The sequence below is a fragment of the Pristis pectinata genome, chromosome 9, assembly GCF_009764475.1.
Source record: "Pristis pectinata isolate sPriPec2 chromosome 9, sPriPec2.1.pri, whole genome shotgun sequence".
NCBI classification, from domain to species: domain Eukaryota; kingdom Metazoa; phylum Chordata; class Chondrichthyes; order Rhinopristiformes; family Pristidae; genus Pristis; species Pristis pectinata.
The window spans coordinates 39,569,174-39,589,306 of NC_067413.1; the positions used below are offsets into that span (position 1 = coordinate 39,569,174).

Sequence of the window (20,133 nt, forward strand, 5' to 3'; positions counted from 1 at the left end):
GAAGGAATAACGAAGTAGTGTTCATGGACCGTTCAGAAATCTAATGGTGGAGGGGAAGAAGCTGTTCCTACATCGTTGAGTGTGGGTCTTCAAGCTCCTGTACCTCTTCCCTGATGATAGTAATGAGAGGAGGGCATGTCCCAGGTGATGTGGGTCCCTAGTGATGGGTGGCACCTCCTTGAGGCACCACCTCTTGAAGATGTCCTTGATGGTGGGGAGGGTTGTGCCCATGATGGAGCTGGCTGAGTCTACAACCCTCTGCAGCCCCTTGCGATCCTGTGCATTGGAGCCTCCATACCAGGCTATGATGCAACCAATCAGAATGCTCTCCACCGTATATCTGTAGAAATTTGCAAGAGTCTTCAGTGACACACCAAATCTCCTCAAACTCCTAATGAAGTAGAGCCACTGGTGTGCCTTCTTCGTGATTGCATTAATGTTTTGGGCCCAGGATAGTTCCTCCAAGATGTTGACATGCAGGAACTTGAAGGTGCTCACCCTTTCCACCCCTCAATGAGGACTGGTGTGTGTTCTCCTGACTTCCCCTCCCCGAAGTCCACAATCAATTCCTTAGTCTTGCTGACGTTGAGTGCAAGGTTGTTGTTGTGACACCACTTAACCAGCCGATCTCTCTCACTCCTGTACACCTCCTCACCGCCATCTGAGATTCTACCAACAGTGGTGTCATCAGTGAGTTTATAGATGGTGTTTGAGCTGTGCCTTACCACACAGTCATGAGTGTAGAGAGAATAGAGAGTGGGCTAAGCACACATCCTTGAGGTGCGCTTATGTTGATTGTCAGCGAGGAGATGTTATTACCGTTCCGCACCGACTGGTCTCCCTACAAGGAAGTCAAGGATCCAGTTGCAGACAAAGATACAGAGGCCCAGGTTTTGAAGCTTGTTGATTAATACTGAGGGGGTGATGGAGATAAAATTTATAAACAGCAGCCCGACGTATATTTTGCTGTTGTCTAGGTGCTCCAAAGCAGTGCGGAGAGCCAGTGCGACTGTTGGCAGGCAAATTGCAGTGGGTCCACATCCTTGCTCAGGCAGGAGTTAATTCTAGCCATAACCAACCTCTCAAAGCACTTCATTACAGTAGATGCAAGTGCTACCAGGTGATAGTCGTTTGAGGCAGATCACCCTGTTCTTCTTGGGCACCAGTATAATTGTCGCCTTCTTGAAGCAGGTGGGAACCTCCGACCGCAGCAGTGAGAGGTTGAAGATGTCCTTGAACACTCCAATCAGTTGGTCAGCACAGGTTTTCAGTACCCAGCCAGGTACACTGTGGGGTCCTGACGCCTTGCAAGGGTTCACCCTCTTGAAGGATATGCTGACCTCAGCCTCCAAGAGAGATATCACAGGGTTGCCGGATGCTGTGGGGATTTGCACAGGTGTAAAGTTATTCTTCCTTTCAGAGTGCGCAGAAAAGGCATTGAGCTCAATCGGGGAATGAAGCATCACTGCCATTTATGCTATTAGGTTTCGCCTTATAGGAAGTAATGGCATTCAAACCCTGTTACAGATGTCACGCATCCAATTGTGATTCTAACTTAGCACAGAATTGCCTTTTTGCTCTCATGATGGCCTTTTGTAAGTAGTACCTGTACTTCTTGTAGGGTTCTGGATTGCTGGTCTTGAATGCCACAGATCGAGCCCTCAGCACACTGCAAATCTCCTGGTTTATCCAGGGCTACTAGTTTGAGAAAACCTGATCATGTTCTCGAAGGCAGACATTCATTCACACAGGTCTTGATGAAGCTGGTGATGGCCGTGGCATATTCATTCAGATCCGAAGATCTAGACCATATTCAGATCCCTGAACTAGTCCACCAATTCAAAGCAGTCTTGTAAACAGTCCTCCACCTCCCTTGACCATACCTTCGCGGTCCTAGCCACTGGTGCTTAGGTGCTTAGTATCTGGCTATATGCTAGGAGTAGAAGTATAGCCAGGTGATCAGACTTGCCAAAGTGCAGGTGCGGGTTGGTATGGTAAGCATTCTTGATGGTGGTGTGACCGTGATCGAGTGTGTTGGCTCCTCCAGTTCTGCAGGTGACAGATTGGTGGTAGTTGGTCAGAGACTTCTTCTAGCTAGCCTGTTTGAAGTCCCCGACAATGATCGGGAAGACATCAGGGTGTGCTGTCTCGTGACTGTTGATCACAGTGCTCAGCTACTCCAGTGCCATATTGACTTCTGCCGGGGTGAAATGTACACCACTACCAGGATGACAGTGGAGAACTCCCTTGGCAGATAAAACGGACAACACTTGACCGCCAGATGTTCCAGGTCAGGGGAGCAGAACTGTGACCGAACTGCCACATCTGTGCACCACAATGAATTAATCATGAAGCAAACGCCACCATCCAGTCCATACAGTGGATGGTGAAGCCCTCAGGCTGGAGCGCTGTCTGGGGTGATGGGGGTGAGCCATGTCTCTGTGAAGCAGAGTACACAACAGTCCCTGATGTCCCTCTGGTACTGCAGTCTTGCTCTAAGGTCTTTAATTTTATTTTCCAGACTGTACATTAGCCAGGAGGATAATTAAATGTTAGCTTTCCACAGTCTGAAAAACACTCCCATACCATCCATCCATTGTATTTAGATCATGTGAAGCTTCAGCAGTTAATGAAGGCCATCTAAAGTGTTAAGTGGTGATAAATGTCTTTTAACTTTGAAAAGTTTCTCATGAAATATACTAAGTACACATCCAATCTACTGAATTGTTAGCACTGTTGCCAGCATTCATAATTTAATTTTTATCCCAATGGTTAGTCTCTTTTAGCAGAAATGATCAGAAATACAAGTGATACATTTTCTATTGTTTACTTTCCAGTGGGGAGTTCAAAGTGTAATTTTTCATTTAGATACTTATGCTACAATATCTACATTATTAAAAAATAAAAAGACACAAAATTCAAAGTTTTGAAGAGTTTTAAAACACATTTAGCACAGTTCTAATAGCTACACAGATTGAACTGATCGTAACCATAATTTTAGTGAAAGATGGGGCTAAACAATTTTCTAAACTGGCTGAATTACTTTGAGGAGAGCACCATTTTATACCGAAGATAGGCGGGAGGCAATGTGTTAACCACAAGAATTTACAATCATATTAATTTCTTTTTGAAAATAATATTTTACTTGACATAGTCAAAGAAAAAACTCAAAAATAGTTTGTGCAAAATATAGTGCAGAATTTCAGAATGCCCATATGTTCAAGTTGCAACATGTAAATGCATTTAGAGAACTATAAATTCCATCAACTGTCATATAAACAACCCTCATGTTGTGGCTATGCAGCATCAAGGAGGTAATCTTACAGCTCAGTGACAACCTAACAATACAGCTTCTGCCTGGTTCACTTGATCCCCAAAATACCCCTACCACTGCAATGCTAACTTAAGTGGAACATTTAATTCCTATTAAAGAAATAGTGACGCAATGTACAAATAAGAGTCCACTGGCAAAATAGTTTAATAGCCTAACATGAGGCAACATTGCGAATAAGCTATGTAACAATTACCTGTGATGAAGAACAAAACTGTGATCTTTAAAGAACTACTGATATACTGTCAACATTTTCTGCAACGTAACTGTCTAATATTTTTAGATAACACATATGTAAATACAATATGTAAACCAGTTTGCCCAACATTAATCACTAATACAAGATTGTCATTCAAACATTATAAATACCCATGTCTGTTTGCACTAATCTTGTGGTTCTTACTGTATACCCACTTCAAAATTTACTAAGTGTCCTTGGACCCCAACTAGCATAAACTGACAAGGTATGTCAGAAAAGAGCTAACTTCAGTGGTCCAGAGGGAGGGAGGCTGCAGACAGAGACTTCAGGGGTACCAGTCAGAACTTCAAGACCATGTAAGCAATCTACCAGCTTCATCCTGCAGAAGTTTAGGTAAGAAACACTGACAAAACAGCAGGAGGCCAGCCAACAGCTTGAAATAACCCTTTAGTGCCAGATTCTGAACAGGAGGCAGATGTTCCTGCTAATCCAGGTGGCCCTCCTGCTCATACCAGCATGACTTTACATCACTCGTGGACTACTCAACAAGGAGATACGTGCAGGGGAAGAGGAGCTACGAGATCCAACCCTGTACCAGCACCCAGGACAGCAGACCTTCAAAATCTTAGACAACCCAGTGTGCAGGATGTAGTCCTGCCCTCCAGCCCAAGCTGAACACTAACCGGCTGGCTGGTAAATTGTCAAGACCTCTTAAAGAGAGTAAAACTAAACCTGCCACTGCACAATTTCTCCCATGCACTGCCAGGGCACTTGGAAACCTCATCCCAAGTCAACACATCCTTCCCAGCAAACCTTGGTTCATCTAGCATACTTCATCCTATCACAAGTATGCAATGTCATGGAAGGAATTAAAATCCATTTCCCAGTGACAGCAATACTTAATACAAATCTGCTGCAAGGGCACAACATCTCAATAATTAAGAAATTAATCTGGCCAAGATGCTAACAAAAGATTTAAATTACTGCTGAAACTATAACCAAGCAGTACCTTGAGAGTGCACACTACTGGAAACACTTCAACACAAATTTATATAGCTATACAGTAATCTTAATAACTGAGCAAAATCTTTCATATTTTTCAGCAATTAAATCTTCACAATGCCTCTACAGGAGCACTTGAACCCACAACATTCTAACCCCATAAACCATCTCATGCATTCTGCTCAAGCAGAATCCCTCCACAAACAGTTATTTCAGACCTAAGAGCTCAGCTACCCAAACAAGCAGCTGCCAGACTGTTATAATTGACTAATATTGACTAACTTCCAATATAACCAAGAACATAGATGTACAGTTGTTGTTTATCATATGCAAACTCACTCTAAAATCAAGGCAGAGTTATGGTGATTTTTGACTCTGCAAAAGAACAATCCACAGTAATTATATCTATCTACTAGGTGATCCATTATTTGCTTGTATTCAGTGATAATTACTGTCGATTGCAAAGCAAGTCAAGCACATAATCAGAGTAATTGTTCGTAGTTTCATTTTTTAACAAAAACATCTACTTTTGTTCTAGACAGTATGCTTCACTTCCATGCCAAAATTACCCACTTATCTTATGGAGGACAGATTAAACAAAACAGAAAAATGTCACTCAATGTAATTTAAGCACATTTTTGCAATATTACAAAAGACAAGTTTTATATTCAGAAAATAAAAGTTTAAACAAAAAGAATATTAGAAATAATGCTATTTACAATGAGCCTTTTAGTTAAAAAAAACTAAAGGCACATCAGCTCCATGCATGAAACCAATTGCACAATAACTGTATTTCCCTTTAGAAGTTTGATCTGGATCACTGATATTGAAATAGAATATATTTTGCGAGTACCATAGAACTTGAGGCAAGAATCTGCAAATAAACAATGCTTTCACCTCCAAAATAGACTGAAGACACAAATTTTGCTTGCATTCTTCCTCAACATTTCATCCACTCAACTTTAAAATAGCTTTTATTGCTATTCTCAGAAAAGCATGTTTATTCTACTCAGGGTCAAGACTTGCGCCAATGAATTATCAATAAATCAATTTGTGGCGGCATGGTAGCGTAGTGGTTAGTTGAACACTATTACAGCACCAGCAATCGGAGTTCAATTCCCACCATTGTCTGTAAGGAGTTTGTACATTTGCCCCGTTACTGCATGGGTTTCCTCTGCGTGCTCCGGTTTCCTCCTATATTCCAAAGACGTACGGGTTAGTAGGTTAACAAGGGTGTAATTAGGTGGCGCAGGCTCGTTGGGCCTGTTACCGTGCTGTAAAGTTTTAAAGTTTTAAAAGTTTCAAAATAGTAGCCAATAGCTATGAAAGAAGCAACTATTCTATGGCCGCTTAGAAAATAAACTGCTCCTGTCCATAATCACAACTAGTGATTTAAATGAAGACCCAACTTGCTTACACTCACTGCTAGCGTGCCAAGTATATTTTTGTTTATACTTTATCAACTAACTAAATTCCCTCAAAACTAATAAAGCTTCATAGGCCGCTGAGCACCACCCTCTAACACCAAGGGTGCCATGGGCCCAGATCAAGAACCACTGACCTGGATGTCAGAAATGTTTCATTTATAAATTCATCAAACTCTATACGATAAACTACCAGTTAGCATGGTCACACCTGAATAAACCACAGGATTCCTGTATTCAGCTACTTTTGCTCCAGACTGCAGCATTTGCAGTGTGGTCTTTAATTGTCTTATTTCAAATCATTAACAGTTTAACAAGGAACTAGTACTTCACATCAAATCTTCTCTTAAGATTTCCTTTGCTCTACAGTATTTGTGGGCAAGATAAAATAATTATCTCTAAATAATGACCAAATCATGTGCTTTCTTGTAACTTTGATGGATAAATATTGGCTGGAGAAAAGAGGAGAACCCCCTTGCTCTCTTCAAATTAGTGTCTTCGTATCTTTTCTGATCACTGGAAAGAGTGGGCAAGGACTTGTCTAAGATCTTATATGAAAGGTAGCACAGCTATGGAGTTCCTTCAGTACTGAATTTGAATGTCAGCCTAAATTTCTCAGGTCAAGTCTCTACAGTAGCACTTGAACCTACAACATTCTGACACCATAAACCATCTCATGCATTCTGCTCATGCAAAATCCCTTGAACAGTTGTGGTTTCAGTCCAAGGAGCTCAGCTACTCAAGCAGGCAGTTGCCTGTTATAATTAACTAATATTGACTAACTTCCAATATAAACACAACAGCAGATCTAGGCTCTAAACTGGCAACACAAGAGCAATTTCCTGAAGTGGCTCTTAGCCAGAAGGTATACAAGGGAAGTCACAAGGTTCAAGCTCTGCATCAATATCACATAAATTTTAACCGGGTAGTTAAGAAAGCTTATGGGATGTTAGCTTTCATAAGTCATCGGATCGAGTTTAAGAGCCGCGAGGCAACGATGCAGCTCTACAAAACTCTGGTTAGACCACACTTGGAGTACTGTGTCCAGTTCTGGTCGCCTCATTATAGGAAGGATGTGGAAGCATTGGAAAGGGTGCAGAGGAGATTTACCAGGATGCTGCCTGGTTTGGAGAGTATGGATTATGAGGAGAGACTAAGGGAGCTAGGGCTTTACTCTTTGGAGAGGAGGAGGATGAGGGGAGACATGATACAGGTATACAAAATATTAAGAGGAATAGATAGAGTAGACAGCCAGCGCCTCTTTCCCAGGGCACCAATGCTCAATACAAGAGGGCATGGCTTTAAAGTAATAGGTGGGAAGTTCAAGGGAGATATCAGAGGGAGGTTTTTCACCCAGAGTGGTTGGGGCATGGAATGCACTGCCTGGGGTGGTGGTGGAGGCAGGTACGTTGGTCGAGTTCAAGAGATTGTTAGATAAGTATATGGAGGAATTTAAAATAGGGGGATATGTGGGAGGAAGGGGTTAGATAGTCTTAGGCGTGGTTTAAAGGTCAGCACAACATGGTGGGCTGAAGGGCCTGTATTGTTCTATGGTTCTAACATAAATTCAGATTAACAGGATAAACAAACATGTTGAGAAATGACAATCAATTTCAAGATGCAAAAAAGTAATACTGTATCTTTAGGCATTACCTTGCGCTAAGTGAACCTAGTGCACTTAATTCCTCTGACAATATAAAGCGTACCATTTTGTACTACTGTGATGCATTATACTACAGTAGATACTTGGCCCTCCATATTCTACTCTTCTGAGCATGCGGGGAAATAGTGGCAACAATAGTTTTGATACAAAAGCAAAATAAGTTATGGTTCTACAAATGTTGGAAAACAGTAAAATATGGAGATGATCATTAAAAATTTACAGCTCTCTTATACCGATGCCTTTTAAATCTTTATTCCAAAAGGCGGATCCCTACAAGTCAACCTTGAGCGTTTTCACTGACAAATCCAAGTTTCTCAATCTGACAGCACTCAATTTTATTTGCAAGTTTACCAATCATTCACTGGGATAACAGGGACTGGTCCTGTAATCTTATAAAAAGCGTGGCAACAGAAAGCAATTAAAGTTGAACACAATATTCACTGAAGGCAAGTAAACAAATTTGCTCACACAGAATGGTTAGCCTTACGTTACTGGAACCAAGTAATTAAATGAGTAAAGTCTTATTATCAATAATTACAATGCAGACTGAACCTTTATCAATATTTATGGTTTGGCTAACATTGAGACAAATGTTTTCAGGCAAAGGTCCAAACCCAATTCAAAAGATTTAAAATCAACACGATCTAAACAGACTGTGCAAATCTAAAAAGTGTTCAGATTAGATTCACACAGCATTTCTTGTTATCACGTTACTACTCTTTTTTTTCCTGAGTTGAAATATAGGGTTCCTTTATTTTGAAGCAGTTCCTTCTAAACAAAAGTGCTGTTCCACAACCAGTGAACAAGAGAAATGAGAGGAACCTATTGCTTCAGTTGAATGAAATATCAAAGTGCACCTTCCTACTGTTTGAATTCAGCAGTAGATACTTTGATAGGTGGCGTAAACCAAAATGGAAAAGTACATATGCATGATCTATCTGGAGATCAATTCCTACAACAGAAAAGCAATTCATCAAATCACCTATTACTGAATTGATCATTAGTCTTTCTAGAACTTCTGAAATACAATGAGTTTACTCTGGGAGAAATGCAAAACATCCCAGAACATCATTGAAAATGTACAAAGGAGGTCAATGGTGCAATGCATCTATGCAACAGGCCTTTGTTCATTGCCCTTCAAGCACATATGCAAGTATTTTTTAAAATGTGAAGAAGGTATCTATCTTAACTTTTAAGGCAGCAAGTCCTAGACCTTGAACATCTTCTGGGTGAAGACATTTTTCCTCTTCTCCCCACTGATGTTTCCATTAATTACTTTGTCTATATTCCCAGTTTTTGGTCTAAACTTCTCTCTTCAGCCTCATCCATTCCAAAAAAAATAAAGCAACCCCTACCTATATACTCTCATTGATCTCAGGATTTATTTTCTGTCCAGTTTGACATATGGGACTCCGTTAGAAGTCTTGCTAAAATTCACACTACACTATACTCCCATTAACCCACTTACCTCAAAAAATTCCATTAAGTCAGTCAAATGTGATCTTTCTTGAATAAATCCATTACCTGTGCCTTTCCAAATGAAGGTTTATACTGTCCCTCAGAATAGATTTCAATAATTTGTGCACCATTGAAGTTAAACTGGCTGCTAATTAATAACTTTTTTCAAACAATGATTCAACTTTAACTATCTTTCAAATCTGCAGCACCAATCCAGTCACCAAAGAAGATTGGAAAAACAATGGCCAGAGCCTCTGCAATATCACTTCTTGCTTCTTTTAATAGCTAAGGATATACTTAACGCAAGCCCAACAATTTATTTAGAAGAATGCCAAACCCCTTAATACTGAGTAAAAGAGGATGCTTATCCTACCCAGTAATCCACAAACTTACAACATTAACACCCTCTTATTATGATAGCTGCAAAATATTCTTTAAGAATCTTATAGCTCCTAATAGGCCCCATTTTTTAATTATCCCTCATGCTCTTCATATACTTAAGCATCTTTTGATTTTGTATTGATTTTACTTTTCAGTATTTTTATGCCATCGGTTTTCCTGATTTTGTGAAATTATGAAATGAAATTGGCTCTATCAATTTACTTGAGCATATTTTCTTAAACTGAGTATGACCTACAGGTTGGGAGCTACAATACACTTTCCAGGAAGGAGCATAAAGGTAGCTACAGAATTCAAAATTAAATGAATTCCTAAGAATAAAATTAACATATTTAGGACAACACAGACAAGTTCTAGTGGTTAGTTTGCAGCACTAAAATACATAGCAATACAAAATACTTTGTCTTTAATCACAGTTTTGCCTTTGCCCACTTTTTTAATTCCCTTTCTCATATGTCCAGTCAACACAGTGGGTGCTGCTCACATAAATACTGTGAATGGCTTTTTCTGTTAAAACAAGGGCATTTGTGAGCTCTAAAGGAAACAGAATTTGGAGGAAAGAGTTGTGCACAATTTTCAGATCAAAGGAAAACTTTACAATCTAAATCATTGAGGGCCACTCACATGAAACCTGGCTTACTTAACTATATATAACCAGAAACTGATGATTTTAATCATGTTTTTGATGGTACAAATGCTTAAATTTGTTAGCAACCTAGTTTTGTACAAATTGCAACCAACCAGCTAGACACTAATGTTTCCTTTATTAAAGAGAAAGAAATGACATGTAACTTTGTTTACCTTAAGTTTTTTTTCTTCGTATCACCTCCCTGCACCGCCCCCCCCCCCCCCAAAGTCTCCAGCACTCATTAGCATTTTGGTACATCCCATCATAGATTTTATAAAATTAAAGTTTAATTCTTAAAAAGAGTACAAGCACTTTCATCCCCATCAACCTTCTACTGGACTTCATGCTAGGAGATGAAAGGTCACAACAAATCAAAAAATTGTTTCCAAATCAAGCTACTGAAGCCGGGAATTTGTTTGCCTGACCTGCTGTACACATCATTCTCTCCCCCCAGCATCCCCGCCAATGTCTTGTTTTTGGCAACATACAGGTCATTTTTTCTGAACACAGTGCATAAAGTTTAAAATGGGTTGACAGAAAGTGTATTTATGACAAAATACACACATAGCATTACTTATATTGAAGCAACTAAAAATCAAACACGTTATCCCAGCAGAGTACTAGTAAACTTGAAGGTCGGAAGGGCACGTTTGGGCATTTACTCTGGAAACTGAGAGGTCTTTTCACATAAAGAGGCACTAAATTCCCCCAGTAATGCTGGCTGGATATCAAGCATCAAGACTTTGAGAAGGGGAGGGAGAGGGGCAAGGATTAAGTGGTTAGCAATGGGAGTGAGACATTAATTGCACAGCATCTCAAGCGAACAAATATTCTGCAAGTTGGATGTTTCAGCAGCTTGATTTGGAAAACTCTTAAAGATAATGGCTCTTTTTATGTTGTCAGAGAATCAAGTAGCCAATAAATTAACGTTATCAATTCAGGGCAAATGGGAGACACTCCGTGCCCATTGCAATCACCCTCCCAATATAATGAAAACTGCCAATAACATGCACAAGAACCACATGAAAGATAGCCTTTCTAAACTATCAACTATGCCAATGTAATTTTACAGGTGTGGGCGTATGGAAAGTGGGACATTCTCTCCCCCCCCCAAAACAAATGTTAATTTTTCTTCTTTCTTGAACTTTCCACACTTGCCATCAGTCTGTTATTGTGAAGCTGATGCACCAATTACTCTGAAACTAACCAATTGGACACAGGGTGTTGCTGAGTGACTTCCTTGAATGTCTGCTGTCTTTCTGGTGAAGGTACTCCCCTAGTGCTATAAGGTAGGGAGTTATAGCATTTAGCCCCAGCGATAATGAAGAATTGCCAATATTTCTAAACTGCTGATGTGTGACTTGGAGAGTAACCTATAGATGGTATTGTTCCCACGTGCTCTCGGCCTTGTTGATGGTAAAGTCACAGGTTTGGCAGGTGATAGCACAGTAACCTAGATGAGTAACTGAAGTTCACTTTGTAGATGTCACCCAGGGCAGCCACTATGCAGTGATGGTGGAGAAAATTAATGGCTGATGGGGTGCCAATCAGGCAGGCTGGTTCGTCCTGGATGGTGCAGAGTTCCCAGAGAGCTGCTGAAGTTGTACTCATCCAGGCAAGTGAAGAGCATTTCATCACACCCGTGCCTTGCAAATGGTGGAAAGGCTTTGGGATGTCAAGAAGTGAGAAACTTCCTGCAGGATACCCAGCCTCTGATCTGTTTCTGTTACCATTTACTTGGCTGATCCAGTTGAATCTCTGGTTAGTGATGCCCCCCACCCCAGATCATTGATGGTGGGGAGCTACTGAATGTCAGCATTAGACTCCCTTGTTGGAGATGGTTGCTGTTTGGCACTTAGTTTATGGCGTGATGTTACATGCCACTTATCATCCTTTGCCTGAATGCTCTCTAGGTCTTGCTGCACGCATACACAAACTGCTTCATTGAGTTGCAAATGGAACTGAACATTCTGCAATCAGTGAACATCCCCAATTTTTGATAATAACCAAATTAAAAGCAATGCCTTAAAAATTAGAAGTTGTTGTTCTGCATTATCCTTAAACACACCCTTATCATCAGCTTTTGGACATAAATTCAAACACTCATTAAAAAGGAGACAAAAACATCCTACAATAACATCACAAACTGGCACATTGGCTTTCCTCTGCAAACAGTTTCCTGGACCCAACACAGTTAACTTTCCCAGTATACATGTCTGACAGTTACCAGCTCCAACAGAATGCTTTAGAAGCTCGTACAAGTGTTAAGCACATCTGTTGCTGCCATAGGATTAAGATTTACTGCATTCATGCACTGCAATACAAAGCATCAGGCCAGAGGCAAAACACTTTTGCACCACACAATTGGACTCAAAAACAACTACAGAATCTCACTGTTTGCCTGCTAACTGGGATTTTTTTACAGATGGCAGATTTGCCATCGCCCACTAAAGCACATTCTTGGTTTTGGTCCCTGTTGAGATAGGACTATTGAAAAGAAAAATAAATCAGTATGCTGGTAGCCATAAACAGTTCAGTCTACAGCTACAATCCTGCATTTTCTGTTTTTATGCCCCAAATATTCCTAGCACATTGTTTGAGATGTTGAGTTAAACAAGCAACTCCAAAAAAGAAAACTTTTGTTCCAAAAGGTCATACTCCAGGGCTAAGCAAGTTTGGCAAAGAGTATAATTATCTTAGATGCCCTATACACATCCAGATTTGGCATAATAGTTAAGAAACTTCGATTCTTCTGTAATTACTTACTGTTGATCTCAACCACTACCAGGTACTAAAATTAATGTTTGTAAACCAACTTAACATTTATAAATTTCTCCTTTTGTTTACTCAGCATGGCACAACACATTCATAAGCAAATGTGAAATATTCTGGTGGCAAAAATAAACTTATTATCGCCGATAAATTCAATCCCTGTTTCAACTACATTGCAATCAGATTTCAGGAGCAACTAACTAAATTTAGTTTCTGACTGAAAACAGCACTTTAAAAAAATAGAACTACTCACAAATTAAGTCCAGTAAAATGCCCTACTGGCAACTTACCCTGGGGAGAAAAAAAGATATCCACTCAATGAGGTCAATAATACCAATAACTCAAATTGCAACATTTATAGAACAATAATTAACAGATTGTTTTTGACTTGAACGGACTTTGCTTTCACTATCGTGCGTGTTTTGTAAGCAGTCAAGAGGATTCACTGGTATCATAGAAATTTATTGGTATCTCACTTGGTGCTCAGGATGTACTGCTAAGACCACGAATGCCAGTAGGCCAGGATCCTGGTTCAAAATGCTGCCCTCCCCACTGCTGAGTGAATCTGTTCTGGGAACCTTAAGAAAATCCTTTCCCTCTGCTGGCACTCCCACAGCAATGAAATGCTCCATGCCTCAGTGTGGAGAGGCTGCCTGTGACACAGCTGCTCAGTGCAGAGGTGTGGGGCTCAGGGTTGCACCAAACCATCAAGGTCCTTTGCTGTGAGAGAACCAGAGATCCAGGGTTTACACAAGGTTTCTGGCACTGGACCACGGAGGCCAGGAGCTCATGAATTTCACACGAGGCCGAAACAGATTTCTCTTTTTTTTTTAAAAAGTACAGTGGGTACATACCTACGAATGTACCAAGAGGACTATAACAAATCAGTGCACCAAGGGCCAGTGCCAAGCAGGTACTAGCAAATAGGGCAAATCAGAAACATGTCACTTCAACTTTATTTCCACTCTTATTCATTGATAAGCCATTGGGTTCCAAAGTAGTTCTCTCCAATATCTTTCATTTTACAGCTTCATTGTGTATATAGTGTCTATTTCTTTAAGGACCGTGAATATAATTTGGTATGTTTTTTTGAAAAAAAAATCACTGTATCAGAATGCTGTTAGTTAAGTGTTTGTGAACAACATTGATTGATTGATTAGATAGTCTACAAGATTAGTCTATCTAATCATTGATTGATTGATTGATTAGATAGTCTACAAGGCCCAGGAAGAGGACAGAAAAAAAGCACATACCCATACATGTAAAGAGGAAGGTAATATTACTACCACTGGCAGTAGGACTGAAGATGTACAAAGCACTGGTGAGTTTATTAACTCCATAACCATGCACGTGGCCTCCAATGAGGATATTGCAATTCTAGTGGGACATATTAATCCAGTATTTTTCAGGAGTTACACATTTGGCATATGCAACCAGATAATGGACAAACTACTGGAGAAAGCATTTATCAATAAAGGTTTCATACAGTTGACTTGTTAAGTGTGTGTGTGTGTGTGTGTGTGTGTGTGTGTGTGTGTGTGTGTGTGTGTGTGTGTGTGTGTGTGTGTGTGTGTAGGTAATTAGATACTTGTATCATTTTATATTGTCTGCAAATATTTAACTGATAAAGTAATTTTATATGCAGATTGTTAAGAGTTGTTACTTTTTTTGAAAAGGGAAATCAGTGTGGTTTATATCGTGAACATACTTTTGCTTAGAAGCTCTATTACTTGTCTTACTTAATAAAAAGAATATACAAATGTCACTAGTACCTTTAACAAAGCAACAATGCCTTATGGTACTTTACAGGTAAGTTCTCAAACAAAAAAATTGACATCAGGTCTCATGTGAGTAGGGTAGAGAAAGATGTAGGGAGATGCAAGGAAAGAATTCCTGAGCTTTAGGGTTTGGCAATTAAATCTGGGAATGATCTAGAGATCAGAAATCTCAGAGGGACCTGGAGTTGGAAGAAATTACAGAAGGCAAGAACATAAAGACTTCTGAAGACAAGAAGTTTTTTTTTAAATGAAATGTTACTTAAGAGTATGTTGGATAGAGACAGTGCAAGTTAAGACTCAGGAAAGCTTTGCCTGACATCAAGTTTCAAGTTTACAGAGCATGGGATAAGGAATCCTGGCCAGGCATGCATTGGAGTAATCAAATTTAGAGGCAAATGCACAGCAGAAGAATTGAGGCTGAAGCAGAGTCAGGTGATGATACAGCAGTTTAATTCTGTAACAGACACTACCCAAAAGCTTCTGTAATTATTTTAATTCCCAGGATAAAAGCTACATGGCATTTAAAATTTCTCTTTGGCAATGGGATGTTGGACCTTCTTGAACTGGTTTCAGTTCTCAGAAGAGATCCATTAAGTTATAAACAATCTTTATGGCCCACATAATATCACCACTGATGTAATAAGATAAATGAAAATTGCCATCTATCAAGATGGTGTCTGATTTGGAGGCAATTGTATTCTCACGATTTTCATTCCTCTCTTCCGCGTTTATCGAAGAGGACTCAGGATTAAGAGATAGTAGTTAATTAAGTGACTTACTGCAGTCTATCATGTAATTTGTGATATACTCCAGTGTGTCAATAGCAAGGGGGTACTAAAGTTCCAATAGCAGGATCAATGATCATATAATACTGTACTCTACACGATGGAGGCTTTGTTCAGTTCTCTTACAAGTTTACCAACCTTGATGTGTCATTAGGTCATTCCATTCCTGACTTTAGACAATGGGGTTTTCAGGGCAGGAGGCAAGGTGAAGTACCCAGCCTCTGTAGCTGCACTGTTGAAACAGCTTATTCAGTTAAGCTTCCATATGTTCTAGATTTTGGTGTCTCTTTGAAAAGAATAAAATTGATGGACATCTCGTTGGAGCAGTCAGTTATGCACAGATGTTATCTACCACTCATCAACCCAACCCTGGATGTTGTCTGGGCTTTCTTAGAGTTTTATTATTGGAAGATTTCACTTTTTTTTAAATGGAACTTTATACTATATATCTGTCAGCAAACAAGCCATTACTGAAGTTGACAAAAATAATCAGGCTGAGAACACTTCCACAAGGAACAAAGGCATTAATGTAGTTATTGGTTTCTGACAAACAAAGCCTCAGGTATTAGGTATTTCTCCTACCACCTAGGCATCATCCCTTCACTGTTCACATAGTAGACAAGGACCAGTTTTGCCAGAGTCTCTTGGCTTCATACTTAGTCAAATCCTGCCTTCAGGATGAGAGCATTTACTCTGACTTTACATGTAATCCTAGGCCTGCATAGGTCAGAAACCACACATTCCTGGCAAAACCCAAACTAAGCCCAAGCAAACAAAACACTGGCAGCTAGGTGCAACCTCATGGCAACATTGAGTTATTTCCATCAACTTCCTGTTATATGACTGCTTAGCTTAGACAACAGCCTGCTATGTCCTGTCTTAGCATGCAACTCAGCTATGGTGGCACCTCATACTCAATTAATATTTTCTTACTTAAAACCAAATGGGGAATTCTGAACAGGACAATGCTCTACATCCCTTGCATTTATTACACAGAGAATGAAAATGCTGGAAAATGTTACAAGTTTGAAGTAGAACTACTTGGTTCCAACAATTGAATGAAATAGTTAGGAGCCCAGTGCTGTAACAAGGATAAAGCCAGCCATTTTTTCTTTAAATAAACCCCTCACCTTCAAAGAATGCCTTAAATTTTCTCTTTGGAACTCCAGATCTTGTAAAATAAAATTAAAAGTAATGGACAATTATGTAATTATATGCTTCTATACATCACACCATTACTATAAATCACATTGACAGCCAAGTCCAATGCAAGTTACTGATATTACTAGATAGACTAAATAAGGAGTACAACATCCTGGAAGCAGCAATTCTATCATACTAAACATACATGATTAGATTTATTAAAAAGATCCACATAAAAGAAATACTACAACAGCATAACAAGCTTGTCTCAGTATATATTTTGTTTTACAATGTCTTGTAACTAAGATCAAATTACATAGTCGACACACAGCTGTCAAAAAGCCCCCAAAAAAACTAAAACAATAAAAAAGGAAATGTGCTCTATTTTTGAATAAAAACACCAAATGTCATCAGTTGCACCTACTTCCTGAGAGCTAGCATAGTCAATAAATCACTGCGACCAACAGCTGTTGGAAATAACTTTGACAAACACAAGCACTGTAATACAAACCACCTCAAGCTGGTCTTGCTGGGGAAGTGCAACTACATTATATTCACAGCCACATTAATGCCTCCAACCACAACTTGCTGACAAAATAAATATAAGATCCCCAGTGATAATAAAGTACTTACATCAGCTACAGATTTCAAGTTCCAAAAATCACTGCCACCCCATTGCAGCAACTATGAAAATAAGGAACCAAACTTGATACACAATCAACTTTTGTTAGGCTGCTCCCTGTAATGCTATTAAGTAAAAGTGGGAAAACCATCCCTCAGATTGGTATAAGGAAATGCCATTGAGGAATTTGGTATTATTTCAGGCACAAGGCTATCCAGAAATATCAATATATCATGGAACAATATGACCTACCAATAGCAATCTAAAATCCTTTAAACTGACTTGAATCAAACTTTTCAAACAGAATTAACCAATGAATTTTACGAACTGTTTTTCCATTTACAAGAAATTATGCTCCATGTTAGGGGTTTTGGCCTGGATTTACCAGTCAGCACTGTAGTGATCTCTGCTCCTTTGACAATTCAGCCCTTCAACCCATTCCAGTTCTAAATTAACCACCACCTTAGAAACTTAATTCCATTCACTTACCTTTGCTCCTCATCTCTCCCTAAAGATTTTACCTGCATTATTAAACTGGACCAATCGCGTCATTCTCAATTATATTTTTAGTTTGTGGTCAATTACTGGATGCAAGCCAGGGGAGTGTAGAAATGCATAACAAATTTCAGGATTCTTGGGCCAAGGGGAAGTCCCAATTCTTGCTCCCATTATTATCAAGAGGTCCCTGCTAATAGTATATATCACATAAGAACAGGATCAAATGCCATTGTTAATGCATGGTGGCCAAATAAGCTGCTAATACACAGCCTAGCCACCAAGTCTCACTCATAATTTCTACTGAAAAGCTGCAGTGCTACTGTAAGCATACCCAAAGGTCAACCATTTCTGAGAGAAATAAACAGAAAAGTCAAGGCACAAAGATAATAAATAGGCTGCTAAAAAGAATGTTAACAATTCATAGTGCATAGCTGGCATGTTTTAATCACATTTATTAAATAAGGATGGGTTGCAATGACAGTAACAATTACAAAATATTCAATTTCGATGTGGGTGACACCAATAAAGCCACACTGATTGCTCTCTTCTCGTTCTCTTGTAAACAGTTAGCATTTAAGGCACCTAAATATGTACAATGATTGTAGTGATAGTGATCTTAATATAGTACTAGGTTGGCAATTCCAGGACGATGACAAGGAATGAAAGGATAGCAAGATTATAATATGCAACTTTTGAGAACCTGCAAGTGACTTTGCCCTGATAACAATGATGTTCTAGACCTTCTCTGTGACAAAAGGTTGCAGGAAATGTTATTAATGTCATGTTTACTGCAATGTATTCTGTAAGCAGTACACATCAAGGATACAGTACACAGTAGTGGAGCAGGTGAAAGCTTAGTTCAGAACAAATGAACTGTTTTACCCTGAATGTTAGCAAGCTTCTCAATTACTAATTCAGGGATCATATATCCAACTGCACTCACACTCCTGATTTAAGGAACTTTGATGGGTCAGGAGGTGACTCGCTTATTTCAGAGTAGACACCCTCTTCTGTGATTCAGCAACCATTAATCATCGGTGACTCCCAATATGTTAATGGAGAAGACTTGCAATGGAAGTACCTTTGAAAATTAGGGCAAATGGCAGGGTTTTTGTTGTACCAAAATGGCTACCACCAGGCACTTGTGATGGAAATACTCAGTCAAATGTCATTATGAATTGGTCTGAGCCTTATTTGGTCCTCCTGTTAACTAACATGGGTTGGCTCATTGCCAGTGGAGCTGTAATCAGAGTTAAACAATGTCAAATTAGTAAATTACCACATTCCTGAAACTTATAACAGAGATTGATTTATCATTGGTGAAGCAGTTGAGAATGCTTAAACTAGAAAACTCCCCCAAATAAACTTACGTAGCATTACAACCATCTCCCTCTGCCTCAATTTTGAACAGCCTCTCAAGAGATTACCTTTTCACACCCCTGGAGGTTGAGGTTCCTTCATATACTACTGTAATTCAGTCAGGTCAACTTGGTTTTGATCTCATCTTTTATCTGGATTCAGCTCATGCATCCATGCCTGCATCATGCTTGTGATGAGACTTGAAGACAATTGATTTGACCATGAGCTGAATTGAGAACCATGGTGCAGATTATTTCTATGTCGGCAGTACTTGATGCCATTGTTGTCACTTTAACACTTACTTGATAATTGAGAAAAGTATAATTGACTGTTTTACTTAATTCCTCTTATTTTGAGAAGATGGGTTATAAGTTCTACATCATTCATCACATACCAAGGGCAAAAGAAAATAACCAGCTCTGCTGTATGGATCTTTGATGACGCAGCTGGGTTATCAGGACTGACTGTTTGTTACAGCCAGCTAATTGAAATGAATCAAATTGGCTGACCATTCGCAGTTGTAATGGAGGTAAGTGATTGGGATTTGTTACTCTTAGGTGTAGCAAGCAAATAGATGCATTTCAATTTAAACTTTCTGTAACACAAATCTGAGAACTTTAAAAGTATTTCTGATTTAAACTTTCCAGCATTCCTGATTTAAGACCAGAATATTGAATTTGTTTTTTTAAATTTGGTCACATACAAATTTAAATTTTTGGCTGCCTCAGGCCAACTTAAAACTGTACCAACCACCAATGTCCATACAAACAATTCATACCAACAATCGTCTACAAATACATACAAGTAGACAAGCTAATTTCTATTATCCATATCACAAAGGAATATTCTAAAATTTTTCCTGAGTGAAACCATATATTGCAGGTACAGTATTCATAAAGTGAGCTCTTCAGTCCAGAAGAAAATAGGAAGGATTTTGAAACAAATTTAGACTAAAATATCTGTAATTTTCATTATGAAGGAATATACTGATTTTGGAATACCTTACTTCATTTTGAAAGAAGTCCCCATTTCTAAATGATTTAAATACTGAATTAACACTCAATATTAATCT

General features: G+C 39.2%; 1 protein-coding gene across 7 annotated transcripts in view; it reads right to left on the minus strand.

Moving 5' to 3' along the window:
• The window catches only part of LOC127574085 (protein MTSS 1-like), a 148,577-nt gene that overhangs the window by 116,409 nt on the left and 12,035 nt on the right, over positions 1 to 20,133 (minus strand). The window lies entirely within an intron of this gene.